At 50.8% G+C, this 24,485-nt stretch overlaps 1 pseudogene; it reads left to right on the forward strand.

Moving 5' to 3' along the window:
- The first annotated feature begins 1,625 nt into the window (after nucleotides 1–1,625).
- LOC133356682 (adiponectin receptor protein 1-like) lies at nucleotides 1,626–24,485 on the forward strand (annotated as a pseudogene).

A 24,485-nucleotide genomic window follows, 5' to 3' on the forward strand; every position in this document is an offset into this window, starting at 1 on the left:
AGCTACAGAGACAGCCACACAGAAAGCTACACAGACAGCTACAGACACAGCTACACAGACAGCTACAGAGACAGCCACACAGACAGCCACACAGACAGCCACACAGACAGCCACACAGACAGCCACACAGACAGCCACACAGACAGCTACACAGACAGCTACAAAGACAGCTACACAGACAGCTACACAGACAGCTACAGAGACAGCTACACAGACAGCTACACAGACAGCCACACAGAGAGCTACACAGACAGCCACAGAGACAGCCACACAGATAGCCACACCGACAGCCACACAGACAGCTACACAGACAGCCACACAGAGAGCTACACAGACAGCTACACAGACAGCCTCAGAGCAGCCACACAGATAGCCACACCGACAGCCACACAGACAGCCACACAGACAGCCACTGAGACAGCCACACAGACAGCCACACAGACAGCCACACAGACAGCCACAGAGACAGCCACAGAGACAGACACAGACAGCCACACAGACAGCCACACAGACAGCCTCAGAGACAGCCACACAGATAGCCACACCGACAGCCACACAGACAGCCACACAGACAGCCACACAGACAGCCACACAGACATCTACACAGACAGCCACACAGACAGCCACACAGACAGCCACAGAGACAGCCACAGAGACAGCTACACAGACAGCCACACAGACAGCTACACAGACAGCCACACAGACAGCCACACAGACAGCCACACAGACAGCTACACAGACAGCCACACAGACAGCTACACAGACAGCCACACAGACAGCCACACAGACAGCCACACAGACAGCTACACAGACAGCCACACAGACAGCTCCACAGACAGCCACACAGACAGCCACAGAGACAGCTACACAGACAGCCACACAGACAGCCACACAGACAGCTACACAGACAGCCACAGAGACAGCCACACAGACAGCCACACAGACAGCCACACAGACAGCCACAGAGACAGCTGCACAGACAGCCACACAGACAGCTGCACAGACAGCCACACAGACAGCCACACAGACAGCTACAGACACAGCTACACAGACAGCCACACAGACAGCTACACAGACAGCCACAGAGACAGCTACACAGACAGCCATACAGACAGCTACAGAGACAATTTGTCCAGTGCTTCAACTGGGTCATCGAGCTCGTGACCTCTGGGTTGCAATTCCAGTGTGCTGACCGTAATCCCGCAGCAGCATTCACATGCCAGGCAAGTTGTCTCACGGGACACGTATGGTATCGTGGTGCGCAAGAACAAACAATGAATTAGCAGCTGATGCAAATAATGTCCAGGTGACACAAAATGTTACATCGAGCCTGATGGAGCGAACGAACGAGGAACCTCGCAGACGAGGCGGTAAACAACACGTGACAAAAATTATCGATTCTTGACTTGGATCGCATCTCACGGGACCTCGACGTGTCATCGAATTTTGCCTCGTCGGCGGACGGAGTGAACTTGATGCATGGTCCACGAGATAAGGACCGTGTATTTGTCGAGTAGGGGGGGGGATGGTTGGACGAGTGGCTGGAGTGGTGGCGTGGTGGCGTAGCGCTGAACACACTGCACCCTGAACCCGGATACCCAGGATTTGCCAACTCTTCCGTGGCCATGGCTGACAGCGCTGCTGGTGAGTGATTATTGAACCGTCGTGAGCACCGGCGACCCGCGCTGATCATCACGGCGAGGTACGGCACGACGACCGACCCGTAGCCCACGCGCGGCGTGGAAGAGGCACAAGATCCAGCAGCGGAGCGACGAAGAGGGCTGCTGTTACGTGAACACCCGGTCGTGTTTTCCGCTAACCGCTGGGCTCTCTGGTCTGCTGCTGCTGCTGCTACTACTACTGTTGCTACTACTACTGCTGCTGCTACTGCTGCTACTACTGCTGCTGCTACTGCTGCTGCTACTGCTGCTACTGCTACTACTGCTGCTGCTGCTGCTACTGCTGCTATTGCTACTACTGCTACTGCTGCTGTTGCTACTGCTGCTGCTACTGCTACTGCTGCTATTGCTACTACTGCTACTGCTGCTGTTGCTACTGCTACTACTGCTACTATTGCTACTACTACTGCTTCTGCTGCTATTGCTACTACTGCTGCTACTGCTACTACTGCTGCTGCTACTGCTACTACTGCTGCTGCTGCTACGTATGTTTCCGCGGTTGTGCGGTGCAGCTCTCGGGAGTTGTTTTTGGTCGTTGTGAGGTTTGATTGTACCGGGTGTTGTAAGGGATAAGTACGCCGGTGTACATTTCCATAATAGAGGGGATTTTTTGCGTGGTGGGGGGTGGGGGTGTTCGATGGGGTTAGATCGGGGTAAGTATAAATGCTGCCGTTGACCCCGTCGCCATCCGACACGGCCAATCCGTAAGGAGGTTTGTCACGTTAACAGAACGTGGCAATTCGTTACCAGTCCAGCATACGGGTTGTGTGTTGGAGAATAAACCCACAACCCGATTTAATCCCAAAACAAACTAAAAAACGCCTCTGTTGTGGATAACATTGGGTGCGAAAAGCCACGTGATTAACAGACGTGCATTTAAATTTTGATTTAAAGCTTTCGTGACTGCAGGGATTCATCTTCTTGGTTCTTTCGGTAAAGTCACGTAGAATGGAAATAATAAAAATAAAAATAAACCAATAAAATAATTCTCACGACGTTTCGGCCACAACCTGAGGACGGCTGCTTGCGTTGTGGCCGAAACGTGAGAATTATTTTTTTATTTTTAATGTTTATTATTTATTATTTCCATTCTACGTGACTTTACCGAAAGAACCAAGAAGAGACGTGCATTTGTTCGGCGTGATGTCCAACGTTTCGCTCCACGTGCTGGTAGCTTATTCGGGAATTCGGTTCTTGTGAGAAAACTCATCAGGGAGCTTGGTTGGTGGTCCGTTCGATGTGTGTGCTTAGCAGTAGCAGGAGATGGGGAGGGAGAGGTGAGGGGATGGGGTTCGGGTTGACCACCTGCTTGGTACACCACTTTAACATCCTTCAACTGTCTTCTTGGTTCTTTCGGTAAAGTCACGTAGAATGGAAATAATAAAATAATCCCATAGACTCCAATGTTAAAGTCTCCCATAGACTTCAATGTTAAAGTCTCCCATAGACTCCAATGTTAAAGTCTCCCATAGACTCCACTGTTAAAGTCTTCCAGAGACTCCAATTTTAAAGTCTCCCATAGGCTCCAATGTTAAAGTTTCCCATAGGCTCAAATGTTAAAGTCTCCCATAGACTCCAATGTTAAAGTTTCCCATAGACTCCAATGTTAAAGTCTCCCATAGACTCCAATTTGAAAGTCTCCCATAGGCTCCAATGTTGAAGTTTCCCATAGGCTCCATTGTTAAAGTCTCCCATAGACCCCAATGTTAAAGTTTCCCATAGACTCCAATGTTAAATTCTCCATAGACTCCAATGTTAAATTCTCCCATAGCCTCCAATGTTAAAGTCTCCCATAGACTCCAATGTTAAAGTTTCCCATAGACTCCAATGTTAAATTCTCCCATAGACTCCAATGTTAAATTCTCCCATAGCCTCCAATGTTAAAGTCTCCCATAGACTCCAATTTGAAAGTCTCCCATAGGCTCCAATGTTAAAGTTTCCCATAGGCTCCATTGTTAAGTCTCCCATAGACTCCAATGTTAAATTCTCCCATAGCCTCCAATGTTAAAGTCTCCCATAGACTCCAATGTTAAAGTCTCCCATAGACTCCAATGTTAAAGTCTCCCATAGACTCCAATGTTAAGTCTCCCAGAGACTCCAATGTTAAAGTTTCCCATAGACTCCAATGTTAAAGTCTCCCATAGACTCCAATTTTAAAGTCTCCCATAGGCTCCAATGTTAAAGTTTCCCATAGGCTCCATTGTTAAAGTCTCCCATAGACTCCAATGTTAAAGTTTCCCATAGACTCCAATGTTAAAGTCTCCCATAGACTCCAATGTTAAAGTCTCCCATAGACTCCAATGTTAAAGTCTCCCATAGACTCCAATTTTAAAGTCTCCCATAGGCTCCAATTTTAAAGTCTCCCATAGACTCCAATGTTAAAGTCTCCCATAGACTCCAATGTTAAAGACTCCCATAGGCTCCAATTTTAAAGTCTCCCATAGGCTCCAATGTTAAAGTTCCCCATAGACTCCAATGTTAAAGTCTCCCATAGACTCCAATTTTAAAGTCTCCCATAGACTCCAATGTTAAAGTCTCATACTCCAATGTTAAAGTCTCCCATAGACTGCAATGTAAAGTCTCCTATAGACTCCAATGTTAAAGTCTCCCATAGACTCCGATGTTGAATTCTCCCATAGACTCCAATGTTGAAGCATAGCTGTCAACCCATACAGTTTACCCGGTATTCTCGTACAGGGAAATTGAGATTTTAGGTCCACAAGGCCGTTTCAATACGGGCAATAAAATGTCTTATTTGTTAGTGTTTCTCCCTTGGGATGGGACTTTATAGGATGAACGTTGATATTTATAATGAGCACGGGGGACCAATAGGGTCTGAATTGGCCTGCAATAAGGTAGGCACTGATAGTAAGGGGTTGACTGGTATGAGTGGTTATGTAAGGTCTGTTATCCTACAAAGCCACGTGTTGTTTTCATAACGCCAAATTTGGATATAACCCCATGAATGTGTCGGAACACATTTTTGCATAGCGCCGACACGACGGATGTTCACGGGATTTGAGTGAACGGAGCTACGTCGCGCGAGTAGGAATAAGCTAAATTTCGATTTAAAGCTTTCGTGACTGCAAGATAGGAATAGCTGTTGTACGGCTGCTTCGGCGTAGCGTCACGCGGGGCGGGATGCTGCTGGATACTTCTAGACGCTACCCGCGCGCCCCAGTCTTTGTTCGGCCTGCACACGCATCTCACGTGTTATCGCGGACCGTGCTTTAGCCAATATTATTAATTGTATAACGCAGATTTTTCCATAATGCGGTGTTCTTCGGGAATGTAACGACTACCGCGTTTATAGCAGAACATTGCTGTGTACGGTCAACAAAGCCATGGGGAGCGTGGGAAGGCCTTCATTCAACAGTGGACTGGCAAGTGCTGTCCGTGGTAGAACAGCACTTGCCCCATCGTTCTGCTGGGCTATACAAATAATGACAGCGTACCGGAGCACATTTCGTATTGATATTCGTGCCATTCTCCTAGCGCATGGCTATCGCGAAGGTGCTGTGTTTCACAGGTGATATCGTCTGCCAGGGGGGTCAGCGATACTGCTGTGTGTGTGATCCCAACTCAGCAATTTGCAGGTCATTTTTTGACGTACTTTGGACCGTTACGATGGCTCGTTTCCAACGACGTCGGAGGCTCTTTAACAGTGTTCTACGGTTAATACGCCTCCGCAGTAATAACCGGGGAGAGCCGCGGATTCGAACAACGAACCACAGCTGTATCGTGACACACTGCTCCCCCCGATACTGGTGATCCTGGCCTCCTTTGTCTTCCTCCTATTAACCCGTCGGCGGCCTCCGTTCGCTTTTGTGCCGAGCAGGAGGAGGAGGAGGACACGGCGGAGGAAGAGGCGCGGTGGAGGGGGGTCAGGGTCCGGGTCGGGCCACGTCTGTCCCGGCTCCGCGTCGGCCGCGATGGCTTCGGCCGCGGAAGCGAAGTCCTTCCCACGGAAGGATCAGCCGGATCCAGGCGGAGTGACCGCTGCGGAATGGGACCGCTGCTGTCGGGACGCACCGTGAGTCAGTGGCCGTGGGTGTCGGGGCGGCACATGTCACCGTGTTCAGTTGTCGGGTCCGCCTTCGCTAACCCGCAGTGACCAACGTGGTGAAGGAGAGGCGTTCAAGCCGACAGAGAGACGCTTGCATGGAAACTGTCCACAACGGCCACATGGGCAGACACCCTGGGCAGTCGGACTGCCAGGCAAGCGGCAACACACAGATGCACCGATAGCCGCAGAGAAACGCACAGATACACACAGATACAAATATCCCTCGTACAGCCTTTAAACAGACTGTTGGGGCGAGTGCATGTTAGCAAGCACCGAATGAAGGCCCGCACACGTGGTGGGGGTGGGTGGCCAGCACCATGCCCGGCCATCTTTGTCTTCATAAGTGGAGATACTCTTAGTTTTTTCGGTAAAGTCACGTAGGTAAAAAAATGAAATTAAATTAATTATTTTTTATTAATTTAATTTCATTTTTTTACCTACGTGACTTTACCGAAAAAACTAAGAGTATGAATCCTTGCAGTCACGAAAGCTTCAAATCTAGAATAAGTGGAGATGTTTACACACCGCACCAGTGCTCATTTGAGGCTAAGTAGACCTCAGGGAGGCCCAGGACCGGTTCAGATAATCGCCAATGGTGTTAGCCGTGAGGGGGAATTGAACTCGGGGGGCTGGGTTCGTAGCGCAGGGCGCTAATCGCTACAATCTACCGCTCCCCCACCATCACACAGCCACCGTGTACGCAACATGGACAGATACATAGACCATCATACAGACCAGCCACACAGCCAAATGGAGAGCCACAAACGCAGCCACACAGGTGCACAGATACGTACAAACAAGAAAAGCGCAAACGTCTGGGCTTTGTGTCAACACTTGGCGTCGCTTAGGTGGTTCAGACTTGGCGAAACAACTGTTGAACATCACGCGATTTAAATAGAGCTTTGTGTCACCCCGCAGTGTGAATAAGGTGCAAATAACGCTCTCCCGTTGGCAGCGGAGCATGCAAATGCATTCAGAGGAGAGGGTGTCATCTTCTTGGTTCTTTCGGTAAAGTCACGTAGAAGGAAAATATGTTTTATTTTTTATTATTTTATTATTTTCCTTCTACGTGACTTTACCGAAAGAACCAAGAAGGAGAGGGTGTTTTTTGTATCTCGGCGCTGCGCTGCGATGTCTTGCAATGTGCCAGTGCGGTCCTTCTACCAATCCCCTGCTGGGTTTATGGCCTCCCCAAGCCAAGTAGGCCGTGAGCGATATTTGACCATGCTTTCCCCGCGCTGCTCAGTGTGGGTTGGCGAAGGCATAGATGTGTGCGCATACGAGTGCAGTACAGTTTTACTGGTAGGAACCTCCTGGTTACACCAGCCCACAGGGGAGTATTGTGTCCGTCGTGCAGGGAGGGGATGGGTGGGGAGGGGAGGGTGGGGAGGGGCTGGGTGGGGAGGGTGGGGCTGGGTGGGGGAGGGGAGGGTGGGGAGGGGCTGGGTAGGGAGGGTGGGGAGGGGAGGGTGGGGAGGGGCTGGGTGGGGAGGGGCTGGGTGGGGAGGGTGGGGAGGGGCTGGTCACCCCGTGGTGCCCTTATAAAACTCAACGTTTAACCTACTCACGCCGGCTTGTGCCCGCTCTCACAGTCGGGAATATTTGCGGAATACACCACGCCGCCGTTGACCCTGTCCATTGACCGAGCAACCCAACGTTCCTACCAGCTCCCTCCGCAGGAATGTGTTTCGATGGATTTCGCTGCACTGCAAACAATGCCCCGTTAACACAATTGCAGCGTGGTTTGGTAAAATGGCTCAGCTGGTCTTTAAACGACGAATTTAAACAAATGTATGCCATATGCTCCCATTCTATAACGGGCACCACGTGTGTTTATCAACGGGAATACGTATATAATTAGCGGTAATGTATAATTAGCGATGATGATGATAATGTAGAGACGCAGACACATGTTCTTGCTTACTACGAGTCTTTTTATTTTGGACCGCAACACAAATTCTAGGCCCAGGCTTAAACTTAGTCCTCTCTCCAACCGTCCCCCTCGTGCTGTCCCCTTTTATATCCCTCAAGTTCAAGTTCATGTATTAGGTGTAGCCCTGTGAGCCATTCGGCTCTTGAATCGGGTGCAACCGCAACAAGCAAAAAAACAAAAACATGAACAAGAAAACATCTTAAAGTGAATGTGACTAAGTGCAAACAGAAAATCCAAGAAAAGACAGCAAAAAATATTGCAGCAAAAAACACCGTACACCAACGCTGTGTGCAAAAATCCCAGTGGGATGCAAGTCAAACAACAACAACCACAAGACAACTTCGATTAAGGCCATCAGTCTTACTCCGTACTACAACAAACAACATGGCCAAACCAGTAAACTTTTCGAAATCACCAAAATAAAGCCATAAAGGGCCCCTTTCTCGAATATTCGCTCACCGCCACTCCCCGCAGCCAGTCCTCCACCTTCTAGAACGGTCGTCAACCGTCACCCCGACAGTCCACCCTCGTTTTTCACCGCCTTCTTACCTTCGAATTTTCCTTCCAATCAGTTCAATTCCGAGACCCTCTCTTGCCAGTATCAAAATATAAGAATAAGTTATATCCTATCTGGCCATCATAAAGCGGTTGTGTTAAGATGTTCACACACCAGACGGAAACCTTTTGCAAGGAATCGTGTCCGCGTTAACCACACGTACTTGTGTTGAACATGCAACAACAACAAAATGCTCTGGTAGTATATGATGATACATTGTCTTTGAAACTGATTGGTCCACACCAGAGACAGCTTTCTTTGGAGCCGCTGCTCTCCCCGAGCTCTCACTCCTGCCCTTCTCATCTCGCTCTGCTCCCCTCAATCTCCCACCTGTCTGCACCCATCTCGCTCTCTGTCTTCTCATCCCATGCTAGGCCACTCCATACCAGAGGTCGCAAACGGGTTTTGATTCCTTACCCGTATTCGGCCGCACCAGGGTCGCAAACGGGTACCCGATACCCGTACCCTAACCCGATACCCGGCTACCCGTACCCGGCGGGTATCGTGTAGGGTACGGGTATCGGGTACCCGATTGCAACCTCTGGGATGAAGCCATGTTGCAGGCGCGGGTGGGTTGATTCTAGGAACTTGAATTGTGAGAAGAGACAAGACGTTGGGAAATGAGTGACAAACGGTGACTCACCAGTGACTCACGGCCTTGCCCGTACCCGGCCGCACCAGGGTCGCAACGGGTACCCGTACCCGGCTGGGTACGGGTAGCCGGGTTTCGGGTAGGGTACGGGTATCGTGTACCCGATTGCGACCTCTGCTCCACACAGACTCTCCTACAGCTCCCCGCTCATCATCTCACTCTACCGCCCTTCCCACATCCTCTACACTCCGGCAACCAGCCTTTTTATAATAAAAGTCCAACAGTCAACCTTCGATTAGGGGGAAGTTGCTTATTCCCATCTGCTACCCTCATTTCTGGAAATGGATTTCTCCAGCCATCCGTACTATCGACTGCCTGCCTCAAGTCCAGACTAAAGTACTTCCTTTTTTCACAATGACTCGCTGCCTTTGTGCACATATTAAATAAATAAGCCCACGGTTTCTGTACAGTTTCTTTAGATGTGGTCACATTTTGACACTATCCGAAACCAAAATGTGTGGTCGTTTTCAATGTACGGAGACCCCCAGACTCACATAGAGCCCATAGACTCACACAGACTCGTAGACTCACATAGAGACCCATAGAGTCAAATAGAGACCAAAAGACTAACATAGAGATCCATTTACAGTACAATACTCACACGAGACTCGTATAAGTGTGCTGAGGCTTTTGGCACGAACTTTCATACAGAAATTCGTAGCAGCAGCAGCAGCAACGCCCAACCGTGGACTTTCGCCCGATAAAAGATTGTGCGGTGCTTGTTAAATTGATGTTGTTCCCTGTAAATCCTCTGCTAGGCGGACATGCGGGGGGGGGGGGGGGGGGGGGGGGGGGGGGGGGCTCTGGTCTGGACCGCTGAAAAGTCCGGCAAGCCGCTACACTCAGTTTAACACGCCGTAGTAGTAGTGGTAGCAGTAGTGGCAGTAGTGGTAGTGGTGGTAGTAGTGGTAGCGGTAGTAGCGGTAGTGGCGGTAGTGGGTAGTTGTAGTAGTGGTAGTCGTGGTGGTAGTAGTGGTGGTAGCGGTAGTGGTAGTAGTGGTAGTAGTGGTGGTAGTAGTGGTGGTAGCGGTAGTAGCGGTAGTGCGGTAGTGGTAGTAGTAGTGGACTTTCGAGACAAATTATCATCCATAATAACAGGGTTTTTTTGGTTAGATCGGGGTAAATATAAATGTGTCGTTAAACCCGCCACCACCCGACACAGCCAAATTGGTAAGGTTTGTCACATTAACAGAACGTGACCAATTCGTTACGAGTACAGCAACCACACCGGTGTGTCGGAGAGCAAATACACAACATTAAAATCGACGTAAAACAACACAACAGCAACAATAACCACCACGCCTTTGTTGCTATATATGTATGACTGTAAATGTTTAGGGTCTGTAGTGTGTGTTTATGTACAGACCAACACGTAAAATGCTGTACGGCAATTATGTATTGTCCCAGTCCGCGTGAACGCTGGTCCCCCCCCCTAACCACCCCCCTTCCCCACCATCCCCCACCACCCCTCCCCTATCCCCCCCACCCCACCACCCCCCCACCCACCCTCCCCTATCCCCCCTCCCCACCATCTCCCACCACCCCTCCCCTACCACCCCTCCCCACCACCCCCACCACCCCTCCCCTATCCCCCCTCCCCACCACCCCCCACCACCCCTCCCCACCACCCCCACCACCCCTCCCCTATCCCCCTCCCACCACCCCCCCACCACCCCTTACCACCTCTTCCCCACCATCTCCCACCACCCCTCCCCTATCCCCCCCCTCCCCACCACCCCCCACCACCCCTCCCCTATCCCCCCTCCCCACCATCTCCCACCACCCCTCCCCTACCACCCCTCCCCACCACCCCCCACCACCCCTCCCCTATACCCCCCCCTCCCCACCCCCCACCACCACCCCTTCCCTATCACCCCCTCCCCACGATCCCCACCACTAGCAATTAGCCTAAAGTACATTTACACATTTCTACATTATACACAATATATAACGTATACCCAGTGCTTGTGTACTATACGTTACATGACGTATTTAACGTAATACAGTATGTCCATGTCCTATTATATTGACTATCTCTTTGCATCCCACTTACATTTTAGATTATTTATATTTTTCAACTACCCAACCAGTCGAAAAATAGTTAGCATCTCGCCACCGTGACGCCTCCAGTGGAGGGCCTTCTGCCAGCGGTGGCACGAGCGAGGCATTTCAGGGCTGAACCTTTACCAATCTGCGGGTGTGCAGGATGCGGGGACGACTTCTGGTGGAGCCACTGAGGAGGAAGAAGAGGAGGAGGAGGTTCCGCTGAGAGTCATCACGCTGCCCGAGCAGGCCCACCACGCCATGGAGAAGATGGAAGAGTTTGTGTACAAGGTACGTGTGTGTGTGTGTGTACGTTGAACTTCTTTCACGCCGTACGTAGCCGACCGTGTTCATCGGAGGTGCGGGGGAAGGACAACAAACTATGTACAGATAAATTTCGATTTAAAGCTTTCGTGACTGCAGGGATTCATGTTCTTGGTTCTTTCGGTAAAGTCACGTAGAAGGGAAATAATAAAATAATAAAAATAAAACATAATAAAATAATTCTTCACCTGAGGACGGCTGCTTGCGTTGTGGCCGAAACGTCGTGAGAATTATTTTATTATGTTTTATTATTTATTATTTCCATTCTACGTGACTTTACCGAAAGAACCAAGAATATGTACAGATAGTCCCCGAGTCACGATGGTCCGATTTGCGATAGTTCGATCTTACGATGGCAGGCAAACGCAGCAGCATACGAATCTTGGTGAGTGTAGTACAATATGATACATTACAATACGTTCAATGCATGTATGATACGTAGCTTTAGCGATTTCATTTTAGGGTTACCACGATACGATACGTTCAATGCATGTATGATACGTAGCTTTAGCGATTTATCTTAGGGTTACCATGATTACGATACGTTCAATGCATGTTAAAAGTTTTTATAGCAGATCGGATTGTTTCCTGAAAAAACTTTTGATTAAATTTCAGTTCATATTGGTAGGCCAAGAATTTACCTTGTTTTTGTACTTTACATTTTACTGTGCAATACAGTATTGTAATTAATAAATACATACAGTATATAGTTTATACAGTACGCTACTGTAAATTGCTCTGTTCTGCTAAATTATCACCATTCTTTAAGACTCCTGGGTAGGCTAGGCCATCTTCGACTTACGATTTTTTCGACTTACGATGGGGTCGTCGTAACGCATCTCCGTCGTAAGTAGAGGACTTACCTGTATGTTGAACTTCTTTCACACCGTACGTAGCCGCCCGTGATAATGGCAGGTAGGTGCGGGGGAAGGACAAAGCTGCCACGCTTCTGAGAGACTCAACCACGACTCATGAAGAGTCCCTCTCATCCCTCACACTCTCAGCACCGCCCACAAGAAAAAGACTAAGATCCCCCGTGTAGCCTCAACAGACTGTTGGGGCAAGTGCTGTTAGCGAGCGCCTATGAAGGTCGGCACGGCACACGAGGGGGTGGGTGGCCAGCACCACGCCTGGCCGCCTTTGTCTCCCCAGTGGCGATGTTTACACACCGCACCAGCTACTCATTTTAGGCTAAGTTGACCTCCTATTACATTGCCACGCTCGCTCAACTTACTACCCCACCTCCATGCTCTTTCTGATGTGCCTACGAGCATATTTAGTGGCCACTCCATATGCTCATAGGCGCTGCCCACTCCTCTGCATCCCGGCTAGCTCTGCCCCGCTGCATCATGGGTCGCGCACGAGGGCAGAATGATTTTTCACGGAGATTTAAAAAAATCTCTCGAATTTCACAAAAACCCGTGGACATCGGTCGCAGTGTCTGCCGCGTAAGTGACGGCATTTTTTGGGTGATTATCATCGTCGTCGTCATCAACGTTGTTATCATCGGTATCGTTTTAATCATCATTATCACCGTCATCATCATCATTACTCTCATCGTCGTCGTCATCAACATTGTTATCATCATCGGAACCATATTAATCATCATTATCACCGTCATCATCATCATTACTCTCATCATCATCATCACGATTGTCGCCGCGATTATCGTCATCGCTGCCTCTTGTTTATTTTACACTTTTTTTTCTCTGCCAAAAGGTCGTGGCTTCCGAACGTGCAGCTGCCTTGCCCGTCTTTTGACCCAGAAGACCCCGTTATAGCAACGTGGGAAGTGGTTGTTGACAGTGGGAATCATCAACTGGGCACAGCTGAACAATAGCGGGGGGAGGGGGGGGGCGTGTGAGCAGCTACAAACACAAGCGGAATTGCAGCGTAAACGAATGCAAGTCGATTACCCATTGTTTTTGGTGGGCGGAGGGGGGGGGTCAGGAGGCAGTCATAACAAGAGAGGTGGAGGTCAATATTTACACTGGGATATTTGCACACAGCGTTGGTGTACGGTGATTTTTCTGCAATATTTTGCCGTTTTTTCTTGGATTTTCTGTTTGCACATAGTCACTTTAAGATGTTTTCTTGTTCATGTTTTTGTTTGTTGCGGTTGCACCCGATTCAAGAGCCGAATGGCTCACAGGGCTATACCTAATAAATGAACTTTACCAAAGGTCACTGAGGTTGGTTACATAGGTTTGTAGGTCGGCTCAACCTCAAATGAGTACCTGGTGTGGTATGTAAACATCAACACTGGGGAGACAAAGGCGGCTGCGGTGCGGTGATGGCCGCCCACCCCCTCGTGTGCCGTGCCGGCCTTCGTAGGTGGTCCTCGCTAACAGCACTTGCCCCAATAGCCTCTTCAGGCTGTACGGGGGATCTTTGTCTTTGTATCGGGAGAGATCGTCCACTAATCTTCTTGGTTCTTTCGGTAAAGTCACGTAGAAGGGAAGTAATAAAATAATAAAAATAAAACATAATAATATAACATAATAATATAATATTATTTTATTTTATTAATAAAAATAAAACATAATAAAATAATATAATAAAATAATATTATATTATTTTATTATAATATTATATTATTTTATTATGTTTTATTTTATTATTTTATTACTTCCCTTCTACGTGATTTTACCGAAAGAACCAAGAAGATGAATCCCTGCAGTCACGAAAGCTTCAAATCGAAAATCAAAAGCGATTTGCGACTGAGTCGAATGACCGAGGAGCATTTTTGGAAGCGGTTGGAATTGCCAGCGTCTGTTTCTTGTGTAGAGGTGTTACGGGAGGACGAACAAACACACCAGGGGTGGTTATGCCCACACGCGGAAGGATGCTTACATCCACGTCCGCATCGTTTAGCCTGGGGGGCTGAAACGGCGCTGTGATCCCCCACGGCCCCACCCCTCGAGGGGGGAGTTGCTATATAAGGCGGTGAGCCGGTGGGGCTCGGGGTTCAGTGTTAGCTTAAACCAGCGAAGAAGGAAGACCGGCTAGATAGGCCCTGGGACTCCCCTGGATCGCTGTCCTTCTCAGGACCGACCAGGGCAAGCCAGTGGCGTGGCCCCGAGAGCCCAGAGTCGATGCTCTTGTAAGAGCCTGTCTGGTGACTCAGGGTGCCGTGATCGCAGCTTGGCCAGAGCTGGATCAGCTAGCCTCCCCTAGCTCTCGAGTGGAGGACCTGGGAGTAGGCTAGCCGGGATAGAGATCGTGGGATCTCCCTGTTAGACGGGTGAAGGGGCCGATACCCCTTCGAGTGTTGTATTCCTTGGCCTGTATAGAGTGGAACGTTTAATAAAGAAGTGTGCCTCCGACTACGTCGTCCAAGTCTCTTTGAACCTACTACACTTGTGTGAACCCATCCACGGCGCAGGTGTGGGAACGGCGCTGGCAGGTCATCCCGTTCGACCTGCTGCCCAGCTGGCTCCAGGACAACGATTACCTCCTGCAGGGCCACCGGCCGCCCATGCCGTCGTTCCGCGCCTGCTTCAGCAGCATCTTCCGCATCCACACGGAGACCGGCAACATCTGGACGCACCTCATCGGTGAGAGAAGGTTGCGCGATTCGCGGCACCAGGATCGCGGCGATGGCTTTGCCGTCTTTTCTTGGATTTTCTGTTTGCGCATAGTCAATCTGAATTTGGAGCTTTCGTGACTGCAGGAATTACTCTTTTGTTCTTTGGGTAAAGTCACGTATAAAGTAAAGATAAAATAATAAATTAAATGATAGCATACCACGTTTCGATTGCAACACAAGCAATCGTCATCAGGTATAAATGAAATAGCAACAAACATCTAACCAGAAAACTATAGACAGATATCTGTCTGCTTATATGTCTGCCTATAGTTTTGTGGTTCTATTTTTGTTGCTATTTCATTTATACCTGATGATGATTGCTTGTGTTGCAATCGAAACGTCGTAGTATGCTATCATTTAATTTATTATTTTATCTTTATACGTGACTTTACCGAAAGAACCAAAGTGCACATAGTCACTTTAAGATGTTTTCTTATTCATGTTTTGTTTTTTGTTTGTTGCGGTTGCACCCGATTCAAGAGCCGAATGGCTCACAGGGCTCTATACCTAATGAACTTGAAACTTGACGATGTCTTTGTACGTTTGTTCGAGACGCAGGGGTGTCGCGAATGTGATTTGTTTTACAGACGCAGCCTTGCAGTGGTTTAGCAGCAGGGGGCGATGCTGCTACGTGTAAGGAGTGTTTTGCTGGTGGTTTTTTGTCGTTGCAAATTTGGAACGTGAGGCTTGCATACAATGGCCTATGTGTGTGTGTGTCTCTCTCTGTGTGTCTCTGTGTTATCTCTCTGTGCTTATGTGTCTGTCTGTGTGTGTCTGTGTTGTCTCTCTGTGCTTGTGTGTCTGTCTGTGTGTCTCTGTTGTGTCTCTCTCTGTGTGTCTGTGTTGTGTGTCTGTCTCTGTGTCTGTGTTATCTCTCTCTGCTTGTGTGTCTGTCTGTGTGTCTATGTATGAGTCTCTCTCTGCTTGTGTGTCTGTCTGTGTGTGTCTGTGTTGTGTGTCTCTCTCTCTGTGTGTCTGTGTGGTCTCTCTCTGTGTGTGTGTCTGTCTGTGTGTCTATGTTGTGTGTCTCTCTCTGTGTGTCTCTGTGTGTGTCTCTCTGTGTGTGTGTCTATGTTGTGTGTCTCTCTGTGTGTCTCTGTGTTATCTCTCTGCGTATATGTCTGTCTGTGTGTCTCCGTGTCTGTGTTTTGTCTCTCTCTCTCGAATTTAGCAATCTTGGAAGAACGTAATCAACCAGGTAGGGTGTTGACTGTTATGTTAGCCGACTCTCTGTGTCGTAAGTTTACTAGGTTTGTTTTCTCTTTCATTTCTACCTGATGATGATTGCTTGTGTTGCAATCGAAACGTCGTATGCTGTTCTTTGATAAAGAAAAATATTTCTACGTGACATTACCCAAAGAACCAAAGAGTAGTTTCTGCAGTCATGAAAGCTCCAAGTCAGGTTTTAATGGCCTACCCATTTCGAATGGCGTAAGGGGATCGTTACCATCCTACTGTGAAGAAGGTTAAATTCTAGATTTGAAGCTTTCGTGACTGCAAGGATTCATATTCTTAGGTTTTTTTGGTAAAGTCACGTAGGTAAATTTTTTTTAAAATTAATAAAAGTAAAATAACAAAAATATTTTATTTTACTTTTATTATTTTTTTACCTACGTGACTTTACTGAAAAAACCTAAGAATAAGAAGGTTCAAGTTAGGCCTCGGGCTTTGTGGTTAGGTCAGGGGTCGGCAACCAACGGCTGCGGGGCCGCGTGCGGTGGCTCTTGAAGGACTGCAGAGGCCGCTCTTGAAATTCTAAACAAATGGCTCTTCTTGTTATTGTGGGTGCCGACCCCTGACCATGGAAGCCGAGTTTACCATGGGAGTCCAGTTTACCATGGGATTTCAGTTTACCATGGGAGTCCAGTTTACCATGGGATTTAAGTTTACAATGGGAGTCCAGTTTACCATGGGAGTTCAGTTTAACATGGAAGTTCAGTTTAACATGGGAGTCCAGTTAACCATCGGAGTCCAGTTCACCATGGGAGTCCAGTTACCATGGAGGTCCAGTTTACCATGGGAGTCCAGTTTACCATGGAGGTCCAGTTTACCATGGGAGTCCAGTTTACCATGGAGGTCCAGTTCACCATGGGAGTCCAGTTTACCATGGGAGTCCAGTTCACCATGGAGGTCCAGTTTACCATGGGAGTCCAGTTTACCATGGAGGTCCAGTTCACCATGGGAGTCCAGTTTACCATGGGAGTCCAGTTTACCATGGGAGTCCAGTTTACCATGGAGGTCCAGTTTACCATGGGAGTCCAGTTTACCATGGAGGTCCAGTTCACCATGGGAGTCCAGTTTACCATGGAATCCAGTTTACCATGGAGGTCCAGTTTACCATGGGAGTCCAGTTTACCATGGGGGGCCAGTTTACCATGGAAGTCCAGTTTACCAGTAGGTACACAAAAATCTGTCAAAACTTGCCCCCTCCCCCGTCCCTGTACGCACGCTTGACGCACCCCCCCCCCCCCCCTCCCGAATCCTATAGAACGGCCGATATTTAATCCACACAGAAACGATCAAGGATTAATAATATTAACGTGTTTTAGCAAACAGACAGTCCACCGCCGGCTGCATTTAAATAATTAAGTTGCGTACCATTCAAAAGGTGACGGCGTACTGTCGGAGTTTCGTGACCACGCGAAGTGTCAGGCTGCAGCACAGCGGCGTTAGCTGCCGCCTGCTGGGCCACCGCCTCAGGATCATCCACAGCGTCGCTGACGTCGTCGTCGTCGTCATCATCATCATCATCCAGCTTTTGGTTGTTCTCACTATCAGAAGGCTCCGCCGTGTGAATGCGCTGGTGTCGTTTGACACTGGCCTGCGACGAGTGATGCTACACGCCGCACACGGGACATGTGCGCTTGATAATCATTTCAGGTTGTGCGAGTGACGGACAGCGCATTATCAAATGTCCGCGCATCAGCAGCACAAACAGATTCACGGCTAAAACCTTGAGCCAGCGGCAGTCTGTGGAGAGGCCAGATTGAAGGATGTGTCATCCATGGGGCAGGCCGCCAGACTGTGAGACTCGCTGCTGAGCTGCGTGACAGCTGCAATCAGGGGTACGGTGGCATACAAGTGTGGTGACTGTCACTGTGTGGTGCCGGGCTTGCGAGGCCGCGGCGGATAATACGTTGCCATTACGTGCAGCCCGGTTACTGGGCGTAGTAGCACCAGCCCTAGCGGGGCTTGGGTGAGGCACCACGTACGGTGTGTGCGGTGCGGGCTCCCGGTGAGGGAGCGAGAGAGAGCGTCATCCAGCCAGGGTTACGTTGGGGCACGATAACGCCGGTTGACCTGCCGACACGTGACCGGATGGTATTGGAGGGGGGCCACCGGTAGATGGGGGGTCGCTGGGCGGTCACGTGGTGTAGAGGAGCTCTTGGGAGCTTTCGGGAAGGAGCTCGAGAGAGATCTAGAAGGTGGGCGGGGCGAGGGGCGGAGCCGGCCCCAGCACGGGCCGATATCATGGGGGCGTCCCCGCGAGAGGCGAGCGGTTTACACCATTGGAACCTCATTTGCCAGTAAAAAAATATGATAATTGGTTTTTTACCCTTTTATCTGGCAACAAAACTGACACCTTTTTTACGAGGAGTCATGTTTGCATAGACCACGATACCTGCAGTCATAATGCAAACAAAAAACATAACTCTGATAATTTATGCACTTTCCTTGAAGTTGATTGGTCCACACCCGAGACAGCTTTCCTTAGAGCCTAGTCTCACATGGTGTTTGACCAGATGACGCCAAAAGGCGCCTTTTGGCGTCATCTGGTCCAACACCATGTGAGACTAGGCTCTAAGGAAAGCTGTCTCAAGGACAGTGCATACATGATCATAGTTATGCTTTTTGTTTGTATTATGACTGCAGGTATTGCGATCTATGCAAACATGACTCCTCGTAAAAAAGGTGTCAGTTTTGTTGCCAGATAAAAGGGTAAAAAACCAATTATCAGGCTCGGGGTTCTTCGTGTTGCTGGTGATGAAGATCTACGTCGGGTTCAAGAAGCCTCTAGCCACGCGGTCAGGGACCCAGCTCGCGGTGCGGACCGTGATAGCGAGACCGTGTCTCGCTCTGTCGTAGCGTGGTCAGGTGGGCGTTCGACACCCGAGTGTAGGGTGACGATGGTGCCGCTCCCCCACGCCCCGCTCCAACAGGCTTCGTGCTGTTCCTGTCGCTGGGCGTGGTGTACATGCTGCGCCCCAACATGGCGTTCGTGGCGCCGCTGCAGGAGAAGGTGGTGTTCGGCGCGTTCTTCGTGGGCGCCGTGCTCTGCCTGTGCTTCTCCTGGCTCTTCCACACCGTCTACTGCCACTCGGAGAAAGTCTCGCGCACCTTTTCCAAGTGAGTGGCGCGCGAGGGCGCGGGCTGACGGGCACGAGCTCGCGGCCAGCAAAAAACTAAAATCTTGGGCGCCACGGTTGGAGAGATGTTAGTTTGACACGTGCAAGGTTTTCGCGACCAATATTATTCATAATCAACGTTTTGGGTTTAGATGGCGTTATTATAAATGTGTCATAACCCTCCACCACCCGACACGGCCATTCAGTAAAAAAGTGTCACGTTGACAAAAGACAAATAGTTCACTGCTTTAGCCCACCGGTGTGTTGAAGCGTGAAGCCACAACATTTACAATTTGAGTAGTACGACGTTTCGCTGGTAATTGCATCCAGCATCATCGGGCAATTCGCCAGAATGGTCAGGCTCTGCTGTGTCTCCCGTTCTTATATAGAGCAGCAGCAGCAGGGTGACGTCATCATTAACTCATTAACTCATCAGGTGCAACGATTTGAGAGGGGGGGGGTTATTGTAATTATATACTAGATTAGTAATCAGGCAGTTAAATTCATATGAATTCATTGGTTGTGAAAACCTACGTAAGAAGGAAGGCCTACCTTACAGGTCGTGGTAGCTCATTCCCGGAGTCGATGCTCTACCGCAGCGGCCTTCATAGCAAGGCCTCCAGCGGGCCGCTGGCGGCCCCTGATGGCCTTTAGTGCGGCCCCTGACGTGCGGTCCCCGACAATACCCAACGTGTGAGAACACCCCCCACGATCATCGTGATGCTGTCCAAACCTCAATGCTTTCAAACGGTGTGGCGGCCCTCGCACACGGACCGATGTCTTATCGGCCAAAGTGCCCCCCCCCCTCTGAAATTCAATGAAGAATCCCGCTCTGCTCAGCACACGATCGCGTGCCGTTATGATTGTAAAGAACTTCGGACGAGGTGAGTATAGCTCGACTTGGTGGTTTATTCACAGGTCACCTGCAAACGCATGGAGGCCACACTTTTCGAGGCTTCCCTCCAGAATGCGCGCTCGGATCTCTCTCTCTCTCTCTCGGGCCCCTTGTACATCCTGAACTCCCCTTTCTAGCAGGTTCTCCTCTCTCTTCCAATCCCCTTTCTACTTTTCCAGCGGTTATCAACCGTTCCTTATTCATTACTTTAATCTTGCCGCCCCCTTCCCTCTGCACCAATCTGATTTGAATGCTCCGATGCCTTCCAATCAAAAGGGTTGTCGGCGGCTCTGCTACTTTTAAACTTGGCTCTGCCTGTGCAGCAGAGGTCGCAACCGGGTACCCGATACCCGTACCCTACCCGATACCCGGCTACCCGTACCTGGCCGGGTACGGGTAGCCGTTTGCGACCCTGGTGTGGCCGGGTACGGGTAAGGAATCAAAACCCGTTTGCGACCTCTGACCTGCAGTCGTCACGACTTCTGGCTGGCTACCCCCCCCCACCCCTGGCCCCCACTCACAGACATCGTGTTGGCCGCCAGGTCCGACCCTTGCGTGATCAGACATCGTCTCCTGCCGCTCGGAGAAAGCCTCGCGCACCTTCCGCGTGCGAGAGCTCTTCACGTGAGCGAGCGTCGGTCGCGAATATCATAACCCGTTCTGTGCCTCCCCTAGGTCGACTCGGCCTTCATTGGGTACCTGGTACGGCGCGTGTGGCGACGGTCGCACACCCCGCTCTGGTTGGTGCTCGCTACCACCGCTTGCCCCCAACGGTCTACAAGAGGCCGCGGGGGGGGGGGGGCATCTTTGTACGCGCGCACGTGTGCAAGTGGTGTGCGTTGTGCGCGCACGTGTGCAAGTGGCGTGCGTTGTGCGCGCACGTGTGCAAGCGTGCGTTGTGCGTGTGCGTTGTGCGACGCAAGGCTCGACTACTCGGGCATCGCGCTGCTCATCATGGGCAGCTTCGTGCCCTGGCTCTACTACTCGTTCTACTGCTCTCCGCAGCCGCGCCTCATCTACCCTCGTCATCGTGTGCGTGCTCGGCGTCGCCGCCATCGTCGTCTCGCAGTGGGGACCGCTTCTCCACGCCGGCCTACCGGGCGGTGCGCGCCGGTGAGGGCCCGGCCAACGTCATCTTTGGTGACGCCGACGCCGACTGGCGGCGATCGCTGACCGACGCTGATGGTGATCGCTGACTGACACTGATCGTGATCGCTGACTGACGCTGGACGGCGATCGCTGACTGACACTGATGGTGATCGCTGACTGACACTGATGGTGATCGCTGACTGACGCTGACGGCGATCGCTGACTGACGCTGATGGCGATCGCTGACTGACGCTGATGGTGATCGCTGACTGACGCTGATCGCGATCGCTGACTGACGCTGACGGCGATCGCTGACTGACGGTGATCGCCGGCCGACACTGATCGTGATCGCCGACTGACGGTGATGGTCATCGCTGACTGACGGTGATCGCCCGCCGACGCTGATCGTGATTGCCAACTGACGGTGATCGCTGACTGACACTGATGGTGATTGCTGACTGACACTGATGGTGGTTGCTGACCCGACGCTGAATCGTGATCGCCAACTGACGGTGATCGCTGACTGACGGTGATCGCTGACTGACGGTGATTGCTTATCAACACTGATGGTGGTCGCTGCCCCGACGCTGATCGTGATTGTTGACCGACGATGATCACGATCGCTGACTGACACTGATCGCTGACCGACGCTGATCGTGATCGTTGACTGACGATGATCACGATCGCTGACTGACAGTGATCACTGACCGACGCTGATCGTGATCGCTGACTGACGATGATCACGATCGCTGACTGACAGTGATCACTGACTGACACTGATCGTGACCGCTGACCGAACGATGATCGCGATCGCCGACTCACCGATCACAATCGTTGGCCGAGTTTGAATCTGGGTTTCAGCCGCCCGCAGTCATTAACCAGCTCTTAAGCCGTAGTGAGCCTGCTGGTCTTATTGTGGTAAATGAGTAGGGAAGGTACGTGACGGGGTCGACCGTGCCGTGAGCTTCCCCTCTGCACCTCTGAAGCGGGGGCACTCTCGTATTCTTCTTCCCGCGCATTCCGTGCTGTTATCACAGCGGTCGGGAACGGAGGCTCCAGCCTTTGGACCTCGGTCCCGGATCTCCAGATTCGCTGAAACCCGCAGCTTGTGCGGGAGACGCGTGACACGCGCAGCCCTGCGCTGCCGGCGTCGCGAGACGCGGGATCCGTGCGGAAACCCTCGCGGCAGGGTGCGACTCTTGTGCAAGAGAACAGCCCACGGAGCTTGATATCATAGAGCTACATCTTAATATCAATTCCAGTTGACCTGTGGTCCTCCACACGGGAGAGGGGAGCACTTTCCCACCCGACCTGCCACATGGAGTAATGTTCATTGTGTAATGTGAGGTTATATCCGGGTCGTTGACGGATTACAACTCGTCACGACGATTGGCTCTGCCGGTCCTGGTTCATAGCCCAATCGGGGGAAGTCTAGGGGCGTGGCCCTGACGTAATGGGAAGGTGACAGCTGCAAGTAGATGATTGGTTATGCTGGCCTTTAGCCACAGCCAATGGGGGGGACGAGTCAGGGGTGTGGTTCCCGGGAGCCTCTGGAATATTCCATAGAGGCTAACCAGGATTGTGGAAACGTACCACGTGACCCGGATATTAAATAGGGGTGGAGACGGACGACACGTGGTCAGAACGGGAACGAACGGAGGAAGGGGGGCCACGTGGGAGCGGGGCTCTGGGTTGCCACGTGGTCCAGGCTGCCACGTATGGTCCAGGCTGCCACGTGGTCCAGGCTGCCACGTGGTCCAGGCTGCCACGTGGTCCAGGCTGCCACGTGGTCCAGGCTGCCACGTGGTCCAGGCTGCCACGTGGCTACGTGCGTCTCTCTCTCTATCTGTCCCTCTCACGCTGTCTGTCAGCAGCGCGAAGGAAAGCTGTAATACAAGTTGAATAAAAGACGGATTCCAGAAGTCGCCTCAACGAGCTTTATTACAATTGCATAACACTCCACCGATATATATATATATGTATTTGTTTCAATTCTTAAGAGATGGAAATCCCACCAAACTTAAGGCACAAATTGAATGCGACATAGTTTTGTACGTCATCCGTTCGCGTCTGTCTGTCTGTCTGTCTCTCCCCCGGGCAAGGCGTGTTCCTGGGCCTGGGTCTGAGCGGCGTGGTGCCGACCGTACCACTTTGGCGGTGGCCGAGGGCTTCGTGAAGGCCACCACGGGTGGGGCAGATGGGCTGGCTGCTCCTCATGGCGGTGCTGTACATCACGGGCGCGGGGCTGTACGCCGCGCCGCGTGCCCGAGCGTTTCTTCCCGGGAAAGTGCGACATCTGGGTACGCTGCTGATATTGCCGCTGCTGATGCTGCTGCTGCTGATGCAAAAAGCAGTTCTAAAGACATTGGTTTTCATTTTAGAAGCTGCGCTATAAACTCTACAGTATCACCACTTCCTGCTTCTGTTCAATTGCACAAATGTATCTGCAGTCGATCACCACGAGACGTTCTTGATGGACAATAAAGAGCTGGTTTTGATGTAATCCTCATCAGACGCTCACCACTCGCTATAAACACCGAGCAGACACTCACCACTCGGCGACACCACCCAACAGATGCTCACCACCCAACAGACACTCACCACTCGGCAGACAGTCACCTGACTCTGCACGACACAGAGTAGACATTCGAACTCGGCAGTAAGTATGTACCGTAAGTTCAAGTTCATTCATTAGGTCTAGCCCTGTGAGCCATTCGGCTCTTGAATCGGGTGCAACCGCAACAAACAAAAAACTAAAACATGAACAAGAAAACATCTTGTAGTGAATATGTGACTAAGTGCAACAGAAAATCCAACAAAAGACGGCAAAATATTGCAGAAAAAACACCGCACACCAACGCTGTGTGTAGAACTTCTTTCGCACCGTGCGTAGCCAACCGTGCTAATCAGAGGTGCGGGGTAAGGCAACAAACTAAAGCCAGATATCTGTTCTAAAGAATTTAAAAGTGCATAGCACCAGTGGCTTCCTAATATCGCAAGATGGCCGCAGAAGCGAATGTGAAAGCGCCGCGACGTGGTGACCCTCTTTGTTCGATGTCTGTGCCAGTAGACGCCGTCCCCTCGTGCGCGGCCTCAATACGCGCCCGCCAATCAGCGCTTGCCCCTGGGCTACACGAGAGAAACTTTGATTTTGCGTGCACGTCGTGTGCGTTTTCTCTCTCAGTTCCAGTCGCACCAGATCTTCCACGTGCTGGTGGTGGCGGCGGCGTGCGTTCACTTTCACGGCGTCTCCAACCTGCAGGAGTTTCCGCTATCGCTCGGCGGAGGCTGCACGGACGACACGCTCTTCTAA

Source organism: Lethenteron reissneri, chromosome 55 (assembly GCF_015708825.2).
Source record: "Lethenteron reissneri isolate LAM-NWPU_2019-01 chromosome 55, ASM1570882v1, whole genome shotgun sequence".
Classification (NCBI taxonomy): Eukaryota; Metazoa; Chordata; class Hyperoartia; order Petromyzontiformes; family Petromyzontidae; genus Lethenteron; species Lethenteron reissneri.